Source organism: Dermacentor silvarum, chromosome 9 (assembly GCF_013339745.2).
Source record: "Dermacentor silvarum isolate Dsil-2018 chromosome 9, BIME_Dsil_1.4, whole genome shotgun sequence".
Taxonomy (NCBI): Eukaryota; Metazoa; Arthropoda; class Arachnida; order Ixodida; family Ixodidae; genus Dermacentor; species Dermacentor silvarum.
Window position 1 is genome coordinate 40,230,659 of NC_051162.1, and position 17,245 is coordinate 40,247,903.

The 17,245-nt window shown below is 46.9% G+C and overlaps 1 long non-coding RNA gene across 1 annotated transcript in view; it reads left to right on the top strand.

Annotated features, from left to right (window-relative positions):
• The first annotated feature begins 828 nt into the window (after positions 1 to 828).
• Positions 829 to 17,245, top strand: part of LOC125939974 (uncharacterized) — a 45,214-nt gene continuing 28,797 nt past the window's right edge. Inside the window, exon 1 of the long non-coding RNA XR_007463214.1 lies at positions 829 to 876. This is a non-coding gene — a long non-coding RNA (uncharacterized LOC125939974). The remainder of the gene's footprint in view (positions 877 to 17,245) is intronic.

Consider the following 17,245-nt stretch of genomic DNA (forward strand, 5'->3'; position numbering starts at 1 on the left):
AAATGTGAATGGATGAAAAAGCAAAATATAGTCGCGCAGATTCGAACTAATCATGTTGTGAAATTTGTATGCGTAAACGCAAACTTTCGCTTAGAAACTACACATATTGCCTATATCTAGCATGCACTGTTCACAGCTGCTGCTGCAATTAGTGCCAAGATGGCTTCATATTCAGACGTGCTTGTTCTGCTAGTGAAATTCTCATTGACAGCTTCGTGATGCTGCAGAAGAAACAGGCAATTAGCAGGATAATTAGCCCCGTGGACGCACCATAAGTTCGTGCGCAGGCGACGTTATTCTCTGAGTCATTTAAGCTTAGTCACGGTGCACTGTATAATTTGAGCACGATTTTAATCAACTACACAGGAATCAAGAAACGTAGGTAAAGGTACGAGCACAAGCGGAATTGCATCACTCGACGGGCAGCCTTGGTTGAACCACTGGTGAAAATCAATGACTTGAAGTAAACAACTCGTATGCTTGACTTGAAGTAAACAACTCGTATGCTATCTTACTTTGTCAAGAGTCATCACTTTTATGCTCAGTTAGCGAAAACAGTGAGAAAAAAATGTGGGCTACGTGTTTTTTACGGCAAACATCCACGCGAACGTTCTACTGCCCCACACTGCCCTTCCAAGCGCGGCAGATCGGTGCCCTTCTACTCACAACGGCGCCTCTGGTGGCAGCTTTTGTCGCTATATAAAACTTCGGCGGGAGTTTCAGGACCAGAAGTATTTTGTTTAGCTTTAGACTACACATTCTGCACCATTCAACAGGTAAGTTTCAATTTGTATGCCCGAAAACGATGTCGGCCCAGATTTATGGCTACCCGCCGCGGTTGCTCAGTGGCTATGGTGTTGGGCTGCTGAGCACGAGGTCGCGGGATCGAATCCCGGCCACGGCGGCCGCATTTCGATGGGGGCGAAATGCGAAAACACCCGTGTGCTTAGATTTAGGTGCACGTTAAAGAACCCCAGGTGGTCCAAATTTCCGGAGTCCCCCACTACGGCGTGCCTCATAATCATAACTGGTTTTGGCACATAAAACCCCACAATTTTTTTTTCAGATTTATGGCTGCAATTTTCTTTCAGTGCTAGAAAAAGATTCTGCGGCACGCGCTTGTTTGTGTTATCACGGCGATTGTCAATTACGTGACCTTTATACTGTTCAAATACTGCGTTGCTCATGCGTGTTCTACAAAAGCCGCGAGAAAATAAAAGCTGTGCATAGGGATTCGTGGGGACTTCGCATGAACCTGCCCACCCGATAAGACACGTCCTATTTTTCACAGCTGAATGTCGTAATATTATCTTCCTTTATTCTCTATGTTAGGGCAAAATTTATCAGTATTCGTCATTTATTTTACTGCTACGCCTGCTATGAATTCACCAATTTATTGGTCAACTGCAGTATTCAGGATTTAGTGAAATTGCAGAAACTGCGGCATAGGTTTCGTAAACTTAAAAAAAAAGCATCTTTTAATGAATTCTTTCTGCCAGTTAAGCGCAACGTGGTAGCGGAGCGTGCTTGCTTAACCACACTGAAACAGCGCACGCACCCCATGCATCCAGTTTAGGCCAGATATTTTTACCTGTTAAATATTAAAAGGAAATCTCAAAACGACTCCAAATTGCTCAGTCTGTCCTAAGAAAATGTCGCTGGTTGCTAAATGAATAAATTTGTGGCTAAACAGAGCTACAAGCTGCTAAATGTAGCGACAAATTAGCTAAAATGGCCACACTGGTGCTCGATCTTTATCTCCGTTCTAATCTGACACGGAACACCACATCTTCCTCCAATCGGCAAGTTACGAAAACGAACTACACCAAAATCACCTTGAGCACAGAAAGGGCCTCAGTGACCACTGGCTTAGTTGCAAACTGCCTGTAGAGGTTTACGAAGCCGAAATGGGAGATGTTGTAGTTCCAAATGGCGTCAATATATCGGAAGAATATATCCTTCTTGTAGTCTTGCAGGAGGTCTCCCCTGCATAAAGAGAAACACAAGTCACGACCTGAACCAAAAAGGTTCAGCATGTTATCTTTTAGTGCAGTGAAGGTACACCTGATCAGCGGGCGTGCTTCAGTCTAAGATTTTATTCTGATAGCAATTATATGGACACTCCAAGCGGATTTCTGCCATCGGCGTCGTCCTCGCCATCGCCGTCGCCGTGAGGTTCCGTATGAAGTCCAACGGCGATGAAATTGTCGCCGCGCGCAGTATGCTGTTATGTGCAAGTGAAAGCGTGCGAGGGACGCGCGCTTTCACGGGGCGCGAACGCACGGCAGAGAGCAAATGTGACTTCCGTCACGCGAAAGGCACACTGTGTTTCTTTGTTTTTTATTGGGAGGGAAAAGAGCATCATGTGCTTTTAATAACCGCCAACGCTGGCCTTTGAGCCTACTACAGTTGTGACGCACACCCTGGGCGTTATACTGCAATAATAACAGGCGAAAATTGAACATCCCGTCCCTCCGATACCTGGGAAATCTCAGAATACGATACTAAGCAATCGCGGGATACTGCTTTTTGAGATAAAGAATTTGCATATCAGACCTAATCTCATCCTCAGCGACAGATATCACCGGAGGCAACAATGTAATGTTTAATTAGCACTTGTAATAACATGACCAGCCCGCAAACACACACACACACACGCACGCGCTTCAAGCAACAGCTCCCCTAGCCCCTCAGTGAAGAAATATTGAAGAACCGATGGAACATACTTTACCAACTCTACGTCCGGCCCAGCCGCCATATGCCATTACATTCCTGGTGCCGCCGCATGCACAAGCCACAGGTCTAAGCCTATTCCGCGCCCGGTGCCTATAGCGATGTCACGGGGCCAAGGCACGGGCATGGGGGGAGGAACCTAACAGCGAGCGATGGTGCTATGGATCATAGCTTCCGGCAGGGGTTGCGGCGATTAGGACTGCAATTCGAAAACTCCCAGCGACCGTTGAAGTCTTTCCTTGATGATGTCAGTGATGGAAGCCACTTGAGGCTGCGATCAACGGAACATCTTGCGAAGTTTTGCGGGCGCAATGAACCCGCAAGTATCTTCCAGGTCGTCGGTACCTGATGGTTTGATTTCGCATTTCGGCATGAGCACTTGCCTAGCGCCTACACCTAGCGCCTTCTCGATCGTTGTCGCTTCTGTTGGAAATTCCGCTACGTTCGTGGGCGAGTTTCGGTTCAGACCGCCGAAGCGCTCTTGCTTCGCGCAGTGCATCAAGAAACAATTTTTTTCTTTCTTTTCTTTTCCTATGACATTTCCGGGTCAGCGGGCCGGAAAAGACCTGAAGATGGAAAATGTTCTCGTTCGCTAGCTGCATTCTGGATTACAATAGAAGTTCGGTACATTTTCTTTAATGTACACTTGTGAACGTCTCCAAGAAACTGCTGCTAAAGAGGTCCCAAGTTGAAGTGTATCCCCGATTCTCAAGCCAAGTCGTCGCCGCGTCTCCCAGGAGATGTCCACATGGCGCAACATGTCCTCTGTCTTTCAGTTTTAAACGTTGAGATCCTGTCAAGAATCTCAAGAAAGGTTTCTGGTCGTCTGTCAAAGCTTCAGTACAATGAATGCAACGAAAGCTGCGTTTGTCATCGTGGCTGAAGGCTTGGTCTTGGTCTTCCAGGTATTCTCCGGTAGAAGTCTGGGCTCGAGGGCAAGTTTTGAAGCCCCCGCTAGCATGATGGTCGGGCGCGGCGTTGCCATTGCCTCGGCCGTTCGCACTTGGTTGACGGCGTTGCGGGCCTGTCTCGAGCATTAACGCTGAAGCACCTCCACCGGCAGTCACGTTGCCGTTGTCGTACCACACAGTAGCAGGATCGTTACTAACAAAGTCACAGGTCTGCACTGCACACGCAGCACAGTCACAGCTAAGCTGGTGGAGCGGCTCAAGAGTGGCTCCAATTTAGGCACCATGCACAACACGGTCTTCGCGGCAAAATCTCTTCGCGTCGTGTTGATAACAACGATCTGAACTGTCCGCCCGGAGTCGACGGCGAGCTGCAGCTTGTAGTGCTCTCTGCACAGCAGTCTGCTGAGCCCGATGATGCCTGGTTGTAGCCGGGCACGCAGCTCTACGATTCGTTTCTTCAGCAGCGGTTTGTACCTCGCGTGGAGACGCCATAACGTGTACCGAAGAGGTAGCCAGAATACGTGGCGCACATCTCACATCGGGATCGCGTTGATTGTGCGCCTCGTCTGAATCGCATCTCGTCGTCTGTGCCTGCTCACGCTGCGTTTGCCGGCACCTTCACCAGATGGCGCCACCATACTGGCGGAGGCTGGAATGGCGTTGATTGCGCGCCTCGTCTGAATCGCATCTCGTCGTCTGCGCCTGCGCACGCGGCGTTTCCAGACACCTTAACTAGATGGCGCCACCATACTGGCGGAGGCTCGGGTCGTCTGCGCCTGCCTAGGGCGCTTTTATAGGGCATTTTTCGGCCGATTGATAGCAAGCGCTAGCGTGGCTCAGTGGTAAAGTATCCCACTCTGGCGCAGCGGGTCTGGGTTCGATCCTGGCGCAGACCAGGTACTTTGTCTCGCATTTCTGGCGATAGGGGTTACGTGACAACGGCGGACACCATCGCGAACCGAAAGGGCTAGTGAAATAAGCCCATAGCAGCTTACGCTGTAAAAACGAACTTATTATCAGGGGAACTTGTGCCCAGGCAAACCAGTTAACAATTGAATTCTTGGTTTTTACGGGCCCAAACTACGATTTGATTATCAGGCACGCCGCAGCAGGGACTACGGAATAATTTTGAACAGCGGCTCTTTAACCTGCCCGCAATGCACGGAACACGGGCACTTAGCGAGGAAGCACGGAGGCAGTGGCGAGCACAGTCCTTCATCGTCGAAATCTGATTGCGTGGTTCAAGTGCATCGGCCATTTATACATGGCTCGTTGAATGTTCCTGCTTAATCGCTGGCGTCTCGTGGTCCTTCCGGAATGCACAACACCGTACGCGTCACGCAGGCAACCTGGATACACAAAGTTCGGCTATAACGTAGACAGTAGGTAAAACGGGTCACAACAGTCGAGAAAGTTGATACATGCCCATGACTTCAACAGTTGGTCGAAGGAAAAAGAGCGCTTACCGGAAAAAATAAAAATTAATGTACGCATATCAATATAAACGCTGAGAAGACCAATGGTAATGTCTACCACGATAATCTAAGGATGAATGCGAAGCAAAAAAGAAACTCTGAAACTCTAAAGCCACTTTGGGGGTACAGTGAATACGACGTCGTGCGAACGATTTGGAAAAGTATAACGATGCCAGCACGCAACGATGCCAGTTAGCAAATGCATTATAGGGCTTCAAATAAAAAAAATCACTCAGTAAACAATGTGGAAGTGTTCTAAGTATGCGTAAGCATTGTGCCACTTGCTAATCTCCATGCAGCCCGGTGTTGTTATCAATGTTATGAAACTTGATCCGACCAGCATAAACGACAGTGCTGCGGTGACGCGAACTGCTGCGTAATTACTCGTCTCTTCATTAAAGATCACAATTCCCGATTTCCATGGGCTAAATTTAAGGCCTAGATTTCTCCCATCATGAACCGTGACCAATCAATCTCCGGCGGCGGCTGCGTATGGCGCGGCTGAGCGGGCCTTCTCTTGAAAGCGATCTGCGATTGAGACAGAGTGCGGCGAGTGTTGAAAGCTTCGTGTGAGCTGGGTTCTCGCGGGCCCTATTTTAAAAGCAACACGCCATGGGGACACTGCTTAGTTAACGTTAAATTGAGAGGCAGCACGACGCTCAATTCGTTCGCTGCTGGGGGCCCTATCTTGAAAGTTATCGCCTTTGGCACGTACTGGTTTCCTCGTGGGATAAGCATAGAAGTGCTTACGCATTTAAAAAAGCATGCCTGGGTTGGAAGTTAACCAACGTCTGTAGGCTCATTGGCACTGGGGACCACCGGTAAAACTACAAATGAGGAACCGCGCGGTGAGACAGTTTGGGTTTCTATTGAAGCCAGAGAAAGGCAGAAAAAAAGAAGGTTTGAAAAAAAAAGTCTCACAAAAGTGGATGGAAGTCAACGGGAGGCTATAGTGCACAAAATCTACCTCACAAGCGTGAACACGGAATGGACGAAAAGGTCAAGAAAAAACGACAAGCAAGTACAGGGTAACTGAAAGTGCAAATTGACAACCCGTAGTCACCGAAATCAAATTTAGAGATGCTTCCACCGTTAGGTTTGATGGAAAAGTTGAAATAGATATCTGCAACCAGATTTAAAAATACATGAAATAAATCAGAAGAGGATCTGCAGAACAACACAAAGGGCAGCGATTTGCTATTTCAGGCACAATCTGGCTACCTGAGGGCGGAAACATATCGGCGCAAATGTTTTCAAGAGAATGAGGGGCATGGGTTTGCTACAGCCAAAACGCTAAGACGACTCACCCTATAACATTAGAATTACGGGATCAAGGAAAGCCCGTAGAGAACGTCCACCCCTAGAACCACTGTGAATTCAAAGATGCAAACTGGTTAGTGGTCCAACTTAAGCCAGCTACGTTTAAAACATTGGTGAAAACACAAAAGCGGGAAGAGATTAGTAGAGTGGTGGCAGGTACAGGTATATGTAACTGTGCAATATATAGATAAAGGTTTTTATAAACAGCGAACAGACGGAGGAACAATAAGGGAAAGTCTAGCCTGCAACATATGTACTAAAATCTGATTACTTCAAGCAGTCTGGCTGACTGTCGCTGCCTCGTTACGAAAAGGGAAGCTAATAGAAATCGGGATCACCATTGAGCGGAAGAAGCAAATCGAGCCCAGGATTGTTTGTGAATTCAGGGTATAGCCAATTAAGTTCCTCCAATTAGACCCATTCGAAATTTGTTTCGGGTACTGGGCATTCAAGCATGAAAAAAATCAGTCAAATGGGGTTTTTACTGCGAGACCACAATAAAATTTCCTTACATGCCAATAATAGCACTCCTCTTCGAGATACTCAATGCGCTTCTACTTTCAATACTTATTTTTCTTCTATATTCACTACAGAAGATCAGCCTGATCTGCCGGATGTATCAGAATTAAACTACCAATGCATGTCACCTAAAGAGATAACAGTTGAAGGGGTCGCATGCCTGATAAATAACCTCAAGCTAACCACATCCTGTGGGGTTGCTGACATTAATCTAAAATTCTCACAAACCCCATCATAGTGTCTTGTAAAATTCTTTCTCACATGTTCAGGCAATCTTTTGAGACTGGCCTTCTTCCCTCGGAGTGGAAGATAGCAAAGGTTGTACCCATATTTAAATCAGGTAATAAATACGCACCACCGGCAAACTAGCGCCCATATCATTAACATCTATATGCTGCAAAATGCAAGGACATGTAACTGCATGAAATGTCTACATCCACTTGGAAGCCAACAAATTTTTCTTTACTAATCAACACTGATTTCGGAGAAATTTATTATGTGAGACGCAATTATTCGAACACCTTATTTGCATACTAACATTGAAAAGGATCTACAAACTGATTCTGTTTTACTGGACTTTCCGAAAGCGTTTGACCTTGTAGCACATTGCCGTTTGATTTTGAAATTATCTGCTCTTAAACTAGATTCTCTTACAGTAACATGGACTCGCAATTTCATCTCCAATCGTCAGCAATTCATCTCCTGTTTCACACGTTATTTCAGGTGTACCACAAGGCAGCGTTCTTGGACCAGCGTTCTTCATCCTAGGACCAGCGCCACTGGTCCTGGGATGTGAACGAGCGAGCGATCTGGCGACATTCTTTGGCATATGCAGCCGCTGGGGAAACAGTCGTCTGCTCCGAAGGATCCGGCTGGTAGGGTAGAATTCTGTCCATTGTGCATGAAGGTTCGTGTCCGTAAAGAAGAAAGAAAGGTGAAAATACAGTAGTGCATTGCGTTGCAGTATTGTATGCGTATTTTACGAAAGGCAGAATCCGATCCCAATTCGAGTGCTCAGATAAAACATCCATGGCCAACATGGCGCCAAGGGTGCGATTAAAACGCTCTGTCATGCCTTTAGTTTGGGGATGGTATGCCGTGGTAGTGCGGTGAATGATGCGAAACTTCTTTGGCAACACTGTAATGACGTCAGAGAGGAAAACACGACCGCGGTCGCTTAGTAATTCTCGAGGTGCTCCATGCCGTAATATCAGGTTCTGAAGGATAAAACCAGCAACGTCTTTTGCTGTGGCAGATGACAGGGCTGAATTTCTGCGTACCACGTAAGGTGGTCGATAGCAACAATAACCCAGCGGTTGCTGCTGGGAGTGCTGGGAAGCGGATCGTATACGTCAACGCCGACGCGGTCGAACGCTCGAGCAGGGGCATGGTAAAGGCTGCAAGGGGCCGGCAGCATGTTTAGGTGGCGTCTTGTGGCGTTGGCACAGGGGGCATGACCGTACATACTGACGAACGAAACGGTACATACCACGCCAGTAGTACCGAACCTGGAGGCGAGAGTATGTCTTCAATACCCCAGCGTGGCCGCATTGTGGGTCATCGTGGAAAGTGGCGCAGATGTCGTAGCGGAGGTGTCGGGGAATAATAAGCAACCACTTGCGGCCGCTGGAGTTATAGTTGCGGCGGTAAAGCAGGTTATCCCGAATAATAAAGTACGTGGCTTGGCGACGGAGCGTCTGAGAGATCCGCGCTGGCGACCGGCTAGACAGGAAATCTAGAAGCGAACAGATCCATGGGTCCTTGCGCTGCTCTGATGGCATGTCGCAAATGTTGAGGGCGAAGGCACCGCAGGCGGAAACAGACGAGCAGATAGGATCAGGTGACAGGGGTGACCGGGAAAGAGCGTCTGCGTCGGAATGTTTTCGGCCTGAATAATAAACAATACGGATGTCGTATTCTTGTAGGTGTAATTCCCAACGAGCGAGCCGACCAGTTGGATCTTTGAGTGAAGACAACCAGCATAGGGCATGATGGTCCATTACGATGTCAAAAGGGCGCCCATACACGTGAGGTCTAAATTTTTGCGATAGCCCAAATAATGGCCAGACATTCCTTTTCAGTAACGGAGTAGTTCGCCTCAGCTTTGGTAAGGGTGCGGCGGGCATACGCTACGACGTACTCGTCGAAGCCATTCTTGCGCTGTGCAAGAACAGCGCCTAGTCCGACACCACTAGCGTCCATGTGGATTTCAGTTGGAACAGAGGGATCGAAGTGGCGCAGTACTGGCGGTTAGGTGAGTAAGCGGCGCAGTTCTTGAAATGCGTCGTCACATGCCGGGGACCAGTCCGGTAGCTCGGAACGGCCGGTAAGAAGCGCGGTCAAGGGGGCGATTATGGAGGCAAAATTGCGGACGAAGCGTCGGAAATACGAGCATAAGCCGACTAAACAACTAAAGGCACGCATATCTAGACATAACTCAGCGAAAAAGCTTACTTAATAGATAAACCAAATCTCTAACTTAATACAACACTACTACCAAACAACTATCTCATTTCTGGAGCCTCGCTCCGCCTTAAAGTCTCTCGCTCAGTCTTAGCTTTTGCTCGCCAAAGTCTGGCCACCTTGGCCCCGGCCTACCTGCGTCGTAAATCGGAAACGGGATCGTCTCTTACAGATCGTCGTCTTGAAGTTCTCGTCGCGTCCGTGTCGGGCTCGTCCGAAGCGTTGAGGATGTCGTAGGTGCCGACGCCTCGCGTAGTCTCTTTTGTCGGCGGTGAGCTCGTCGGCTCGTCGGTGATGAGCTCGTCAGTTCATCAGCGATGGCGCACGGCGTTGCTTAGGCCCACCTGGATAGGCCTAGCGTCGGGATGCGTCGCAATCTCTTCGTGAGTGCCGACGTGGCGTCCCGTGGAGAATCGAACGTGCCGGTCTTTCGCCGAAGGGGAGCTGCGAAGCTCTTTCAGGGTAGTTGGTTTAGTAGGGTCCGGGAGGATACCGTCTTTTGAGACCACATGAGCGAGAATAGTAAGCTTGCGAGCGCCGAAGTGGCATTTCTCCAAATTTAGCTGCAGTCCTGCAGCGGTGAGGCACGCAAGGACTTGCTCGAGTCGGCTGAGGTGTGACGCAAAGTCAGTAGAAAAAAACTACAATGTCATCTAAGTAACAAAGGCATGTGTTCCACTTCAGGCTTCGGAGAATGCTGTCCATCATTCGTTCAAAAGTGGCAGGCGCGTTGCAGAGGCCGAAGGGCATGACGGTGAATTCATATAGGCCATCACGTGTTACAAAGGCTGTCTTTTGGCGATCAGCCTCTGCCATCGGCACTTGCCAGTACCCGGAGCGCAGATCCAGCGAGGCAAAGAATTCCGGGCTCTGTAGGCTGTCCAAGGCATCTTCGATACGCGGTAGAGAATAGACATCTTTGCGCGTTGCGCGGTTAAGGCGGCGATAGTCAACGCAGAACCTTATGGAGCCGTCTTTTTTTAACGAGGACAACCGGAGATTACCAGGGACTGTTAGAGGGCTGGATGATGCCACGCTGCAGCATGTCGTCAACCTGCTGGTCGATCATCCGGCGTTCAGCCGCCGACACACGATACGGACGCTGGCGCAAAAGGGTTTGTTGACCGGTGTCGAAATGGTGAACGACTGCTGACTGAAATGCTGACGCTCGACCCAAGGACGGTTGGCCAATGTCGAATGATGCCCGAAAACGCTGGAGGAGTTTGATAACTTCCGCGTGCGGGACAGGTGTGACTGCCGAGTAGACGGCATGAGCGAAGACGCCCACAGGGGCATCGGTCGCGCCAGGAGGAGTCACGGCGCAAGGCGGAAGTGATGCCGCATCGTCAAGCATGGTAGCGTCCAACTGTGGAGTTCCAGGATGTGGAACAGAAACCCAGAAAGAAGAAAAAGGAAGAAGAAGACAAGCGTCGCTTGTCTTCTTCCTTCACCAGCACCGTGGCCCACTGCCTTCAGTACAAAAGCAATGCCTTCTGTATTACGTTCATCTGTGGATTCTGGCTTGTCCGCTCGGTCGGGTTCTCACCGAGTAATGTTGACCAATCCTGCAAACTTACAGAGTGCAGTCGCATGGGTCACGTAGTTATCTTACCAGCGCTTGCTTCCCCGTTATCGCGCTTGTTATATTAGGTGGTTTGCATAAAATGCGGCTCAACGGAATTCCAGTGGTTTTGAAAGAAGCTCACAACGATGGTTATGGGTGGTTTCTAGCTGTATTTTTTCTCCGTAGTTCTCCGACATCCAAATATTTGTCAGTGCGTCATTTGGTGTAGGGCCTCCTTCGGCCACACACTCACCACAGTGCACACAGTAAGAAATGTTACAGTATATGATGGTAAATATTTTGGCAACTCTGTTTCCAAGCATGACTGCCTGCCGTCATTTGACAAGACGTACACCACGACTCATTGCAAACTGTAGCAAATTGAATTGCATTATTATCACGAGCAATGTTTTTAGGCCAAAGCATCAAATGAGTCATTGACCAACAAAGCCGGCGTCTGTCGTGTGTAGAAGCGAAACGGCACCTAAATTCCCATTGGCTGTGACGCCATGTCACGAGCGCACCTCGAAGAAGCAGAGCGGGCGGAAGGTAACACTTGCTGGAACGCTAGGGTGCCAGGTGTTGAGCGAGGGGAGAGGGCATTGCCACGATTCCACGTCGCCCCGGCTCTGGCTCTTGGAAGTCAGTCTGTATCTCTCTTTCTCACCCCCACTAGATTAGCTGCTGCGCGCGCTAGCCGGCCTTGATGGCCTCTGCTGCTTCCTCCGTCTCTCGTTGCGCAGGGCGCCGGCGGCATGCAGCGTTGGCACCGCATGCTGCTGCTGCTTGCTGGCACGGGCAGCACATACCGCTATAGTACATTACTCGCCCCGCAAAACTCGAAGGGGGGCTCAACGGCGTTCAATTCGACATTAATGCTTTCGAATTCACAACTCTAAGCAAGTGCTTAGGTGTTCTCGGATTTTTTTTCTTTCATGTGGTAGTCACGGGTCTCCCCTTTCTCCCTTGTTGACGCTGATTGAAACATATTGTCAGAATGACGCTGATGGCTTGAGAAACATGATGCAAACATGAGCGTTAAAATGATGACTGGTCTTTACACCGTAGCCCAATCATGGAGAGGCCACACACTCTGATTCGCGCGCACCTATGTCGTAATTTTGGGGGGATGGTATGCACACATAGCACGTGAGAGATTTTTATGGGTTTTGAATTTTCCCTAAATAATATTTTCCAAATGTTGCGTGGGTTAGTAATGACAGTCCCCATTAAACATATCAAGTTTTATTATAAAATGATGAAAAGTAATGAAATTGAAAGCTTCTATATGTCTTACCATTTTTGTCAAGAAACCTCCAAAAAATAGGCACTTCAGTTACAGCAATGAAACTTCTATGAAAAGTTGTCCACAGAGTATGCTTTTGATTGACACAAAAGAACGTTTACCGTAACACTTTCGTCGCAGTATATTTGTCAACGACAAAAGCCCGTTGTTAGAGCAATTTGGTGAGGATATATATATATATATATATATATATATATATATGTAATAAACCCACGTGAGGTAACACAATTAGTGTAGTTCAGCGGATGACATACACAAACTACAGCAATGTAGAAAAAAAAACTAGCTGGCTGTTACAAGTTGGTTCGTTTGCGACATGTTCATCTCCAAGTCAACACAGTGTTTCACAAAAAATTGCGTTAAATGTTAACTTGCGAACCATTACTCCTAGAATTCAACAGGGACATAACTTCCAACATCGTTTACCAGTCATTCCTTTATGAAAAACTAAATGGTAATCAGTCTGGCTTACCTCTTAGGCTTGCTTTTGAGTATTTCAACAAAACACCAGAAATTTTCATGGGGCTTGCCCTCGTTAGCGTGGCTTGACCAAGTTGCGGAGGAAGGATGAGGTATAAGATTCCGCGGAATGTGCGATCCTTTTGAAGGTTTCATGAGAAACGAGGCATGCTTGACTTCTAAGTGTAACATGTCAAAACGACAACTGTGATTGCATCAAAAAGTTGAGAGAACTTGAGTAACATTGAAAAAACCGCGGAGTTACACACAAACGCTCTTCTGTAAGCGGTCAGCAATGCTATTTCCTGCTAAATAAACCAAGCAGTGAAAATCTAAAGTCACCAAAAATGACCATCCCAAATTCCAAATGCAATAAAAACAAAAAAGAGAGGACGCTTAGGCAGCGATAGCATTCTAAGATCCCTTGCTTGTCAGGCTTCCCGGTAACTGCAGCTTTCTTTTTTTCTGCACCTTCGCGTCGGCGCACCGCTGCCGACGAGGTGAGCGCCATCTGTATTAATGGTAGGTAGAAATGCTGGAAACGGCGTTTGTGTTTGAGTTTCCGCGTAACATAATTATGTTTTCTCGTATATTCAAAAAACAATCTGACGCTATCATACCAGTAGGTTTTGGTTAAGTGTAGTTTATGATTCTTGAGGCATTTTAATTTGAGAAATTCAATTATTTGACCAGCGCCTCTGCGCCACGTAGAAGGTCTGCGGGTTGGGGGGGTTCGGGATGATTTTCTTTGTCGCGGACGCCGCACTCCGAGACCGACGCCGGATTTTCTGCGACATGGGCCCTTAACGCGGTTGCGTTAAAAAAAAAGAAAACACAACCTTTTCTATTTTCTAGTTGTTGTTTTTTCAGAAAGGAATTGTGATAGAATACCATGAAGCCACGCCTACTTTTACAGATGGAAGTAACCTTGGCGCCACGTTTCAAGTACTTGTAGTGCTCGTTTGAGCATGAAATTTGTAGGATATAGTTGCTGTAAAATTCCCTTCTCTTAGTAGCAAATTGCTCAAACACCTTCTAAGCCTACAATCTAGCATTCCCTTTAAGTGCTATCCAAACTGTTCAATAAGTGGCCGCAAGCACTCACTCGGGCGCGAAGGAGATGCCGAACCGCGTCTTGCTGTAGTGGGACGCCCGACTGATGAAAAACTGGACACCTAGGTCTAGTTTATCGAAACCAGCAATGAGGGAGTTCTTTCCGTCCTTGTAGAGTGAGTCGTAGAACAGGTAGTCGCAAAGTTTGTCCGGAGGCAGGTACCCCGTTCTCTCGCGCACTGTCTCGGTGATTGTGCACAGGAAGCCATAGAATGGTGCGGGTGCGGCCACTGCGAGGAGAAACAGTCAATGAATAACATATATCACAGCAGGAAAGCACGTGAATTCACAAATAAACGCAAGTGGCGAAATTATGCAGATCTCACACATTTTCGGAATCCATGTGAGCATTTAATGACCACATCTGGCGGTGATGCTGACACTGTACGACAGTCGCTGTGTGATGTTAAATGTTACCTTGCCTGAACCACTTGGGGGTTCGTCTACGTAGGACACAGAACACACAGCGAGAGGCATTTGTGCCACGCATTGTCGTGCGCCATTATTCGTAGCTTACGAGAACGTTAGCGCAGCGATTCTCTAACACGGCGCATTGAATCGTGGTTGAAGTGTTTATGTCCTGGACGGTGGCTTGCATATGTAATGTCATCTTCACGCCGCGGTGCTTGAATGTGGTTTTGGGTGTGAAGTGCTCTGCCCACCCAGCGTACAGACCACTGTGCAAGCGCAGTGCAAAATTGTCGCGCTGTTTATTCTTATGAAATAGAAATGTGCCATACCGTACCTTGAAATGATCTGTTGGAGATTGTTCATAACTTTTGCCAAGTCTAGCAGTAGTGTTTCCTTCATTGAAGAGACCCCAAACGAAGCATGCTTTCTGACGGCGCGTCTTGTTTTTACCGTGTCATGGTTTTTACCGTGTCTTGTTTTTACCGTGTCATGTATTACTTCTTTTCTATGCAACTTTGTAGTTGTTTTTATAAAGTGATCTGTACCTCTGCCTGTCTACACCCCTTCACACAAACTAAGCTTTCTTTATATCTTTCTATTCTCTGTTAGCTTTAAAGTTTTGCAACTTGGTCCTATGGGTCGCTTTCTCTTTTTTTGCGTAAAGAATACCCTTTTTTATATACCAACTAAGTGGTAACCATGGTGTTTTAGCCGTGACATTGTTTACCTGTACTACGCTTAGACTGGAGCATTCGCTTACATTTGACTCTTTTTCCTAGAAGCGTTAGAATTTGTGCAACGTTTCAACTTCGAATTAATTTGAATTTATAGAGAAAGTAACAATGAGCACAGAAAAAATTTTGAACGGCGGTGCTGCTACACATATTATAATTAGGAGAGCAACGTTTTCACGGGTCTGTTGAGAAGCAAGTTATACAGTTTACACTTCGAGAATGCCAGCAAACATGAAAGTAGAAAAAATCGCAAGGCAGACATAGACAAAGCGACAGGAAGGTGGCTGGACTAACAACTGAACTTCATACATAAAAACGACGTCCCCCAAGTCCGTACTGAACATGCGTAAGGCATACATAACAAAAACACGGTCATAATCTTATCTATACACGTCTACACTGATCAAGAAATAAAAGCTCTTTCTTGGTAAGGAACACAGATGGCGCACTTACAAACTTCTCCGGGCCATGTTTATAGATTCGATAGGCTTCAATCAACTCCCTTTCTTGCTGAGTCTTAGCCTTCCCAGATTGAAACATCACTGAAGAGGGATTACAATGTAGCGCAATGTAGCGGAATATTACCTCCTGTGCCTGTGGGTATTAAATTCGCAGGCTCACGCATCCGATTATTCACAGAGCGACCGGTTTGTCCAAAGTAATCTTACCACATTGCAAAGAAATACTGCACACTACACATGTGTCGCACGTGCGGTGCTTCGCGACATGCTTGGTATTGCACGTACTCTTTCGCGAACCGTGCTGCGAGACCTTCATGCAAAGTTTTGCAAGCTTACAAGGCGCAGAACAAACCAATCTGACGTCGTTTCTTGCCGCAACCATTTATCAATCTGTGTGAAATGCCATGTACATACGGCTTTACCACCAAGTTCTTTATTTTGTCTCGCACTTCGCGATCCCCTCTGTTTTTCATTTTCAAACGCTTGTGCACAGATTCAGCCACTGCAGTGATCAAAGTCCTTGGATAGCCTGCCCCTACCAGTTTCCTGTCTTGCTGGGAGGCACTGTCTTGCATGAGATGCATACAACTCTTTTCCACCGCATTCCACAAGCACAAAAAGGCTATGCCAAGCTTGACCAGTTTCGAGTGAGCGGATTGGTACGGTAGCAACGTCTTTTTAGTTCTTGGACTATAAACCCAGCATTGTGACCTCGAGTATGAAAGGTTAGAATCAAATCTAAGAACCTGATTGAATTTTCTTGTGGTGCTTCGTGGGTGAAACTAAGATGTCGAGAGCAATGCTGAAAAACCGACAAGATACTGCAAATGATGTCAGTGAAACAATCACTTCTCACTTAAGAGAACATTATCACTCACTTAAGAGAATCACTCACTCACTTAAGAGAACAAGGAAATCATCAACATATCTAAAAACACGGGCAACACGGTAGTCGGTAATAGCGTCAGAAAGAGACTTGTCAAATTTCGCTAAGAAAATACCGCACAGTACCGGCGCAACACTTGACCCATACAAATGCCATTCTTCTGTAAAATCACCTTGCCATCGAATTTAACAAAAGCATCTGACAAGTAAAAAAATAAAAGTTCCATAAAACTCTCAGTCGAGAGGCCGCAACTACCTTGAAGAGAAGTCTCCCCTTGGCATTCAATAGCTTCCCGCACTGCCACAAAACTTCTTCAGGTGGAACAGAATAATACAGTTCTTCAATGTCCACAGAAAAGGCCATGTACCAACTAGCCCAACAAGCCACTCTCATAAGTTATACAGGATTTTTATGTAGATATTATTGCCACCGTTTGCAGAAAGTTTACACGGGCTTAACACGATTTTAGGTGCGACAGATAACTGTTTATCGCACTGAACATATAACCTGAAATTTTCGACACACGTTTAAATATCACCGTCATAACAGGGCAGAACGCGGCTGTATCGGCAGGGAAACGAATGTTTTGAGCAATCGGGACGTTCAGTTCAGCGGAATTTTTTTCCGGATTTTCCCAGAAGTAAAAAAAAACATACAGTAATCCCCTATTGTCTTCTCCTATACAGCACGCGAATTATTTTCAAATTGGTGAAAGTCTATTGTTAAAGTGCGGCGATAATATTACCATGTATTGCACCATACACTTCACCACCTCTACGATGCTCATACCATCTAAGTGTAGGTGCTTTGTCTGTGCTCTAGCTATTTGTTGAAATGAAATTGTCTTCCGGGATTTTAGGCGTCAAATACACCACGTCGTCGTGAAGCAC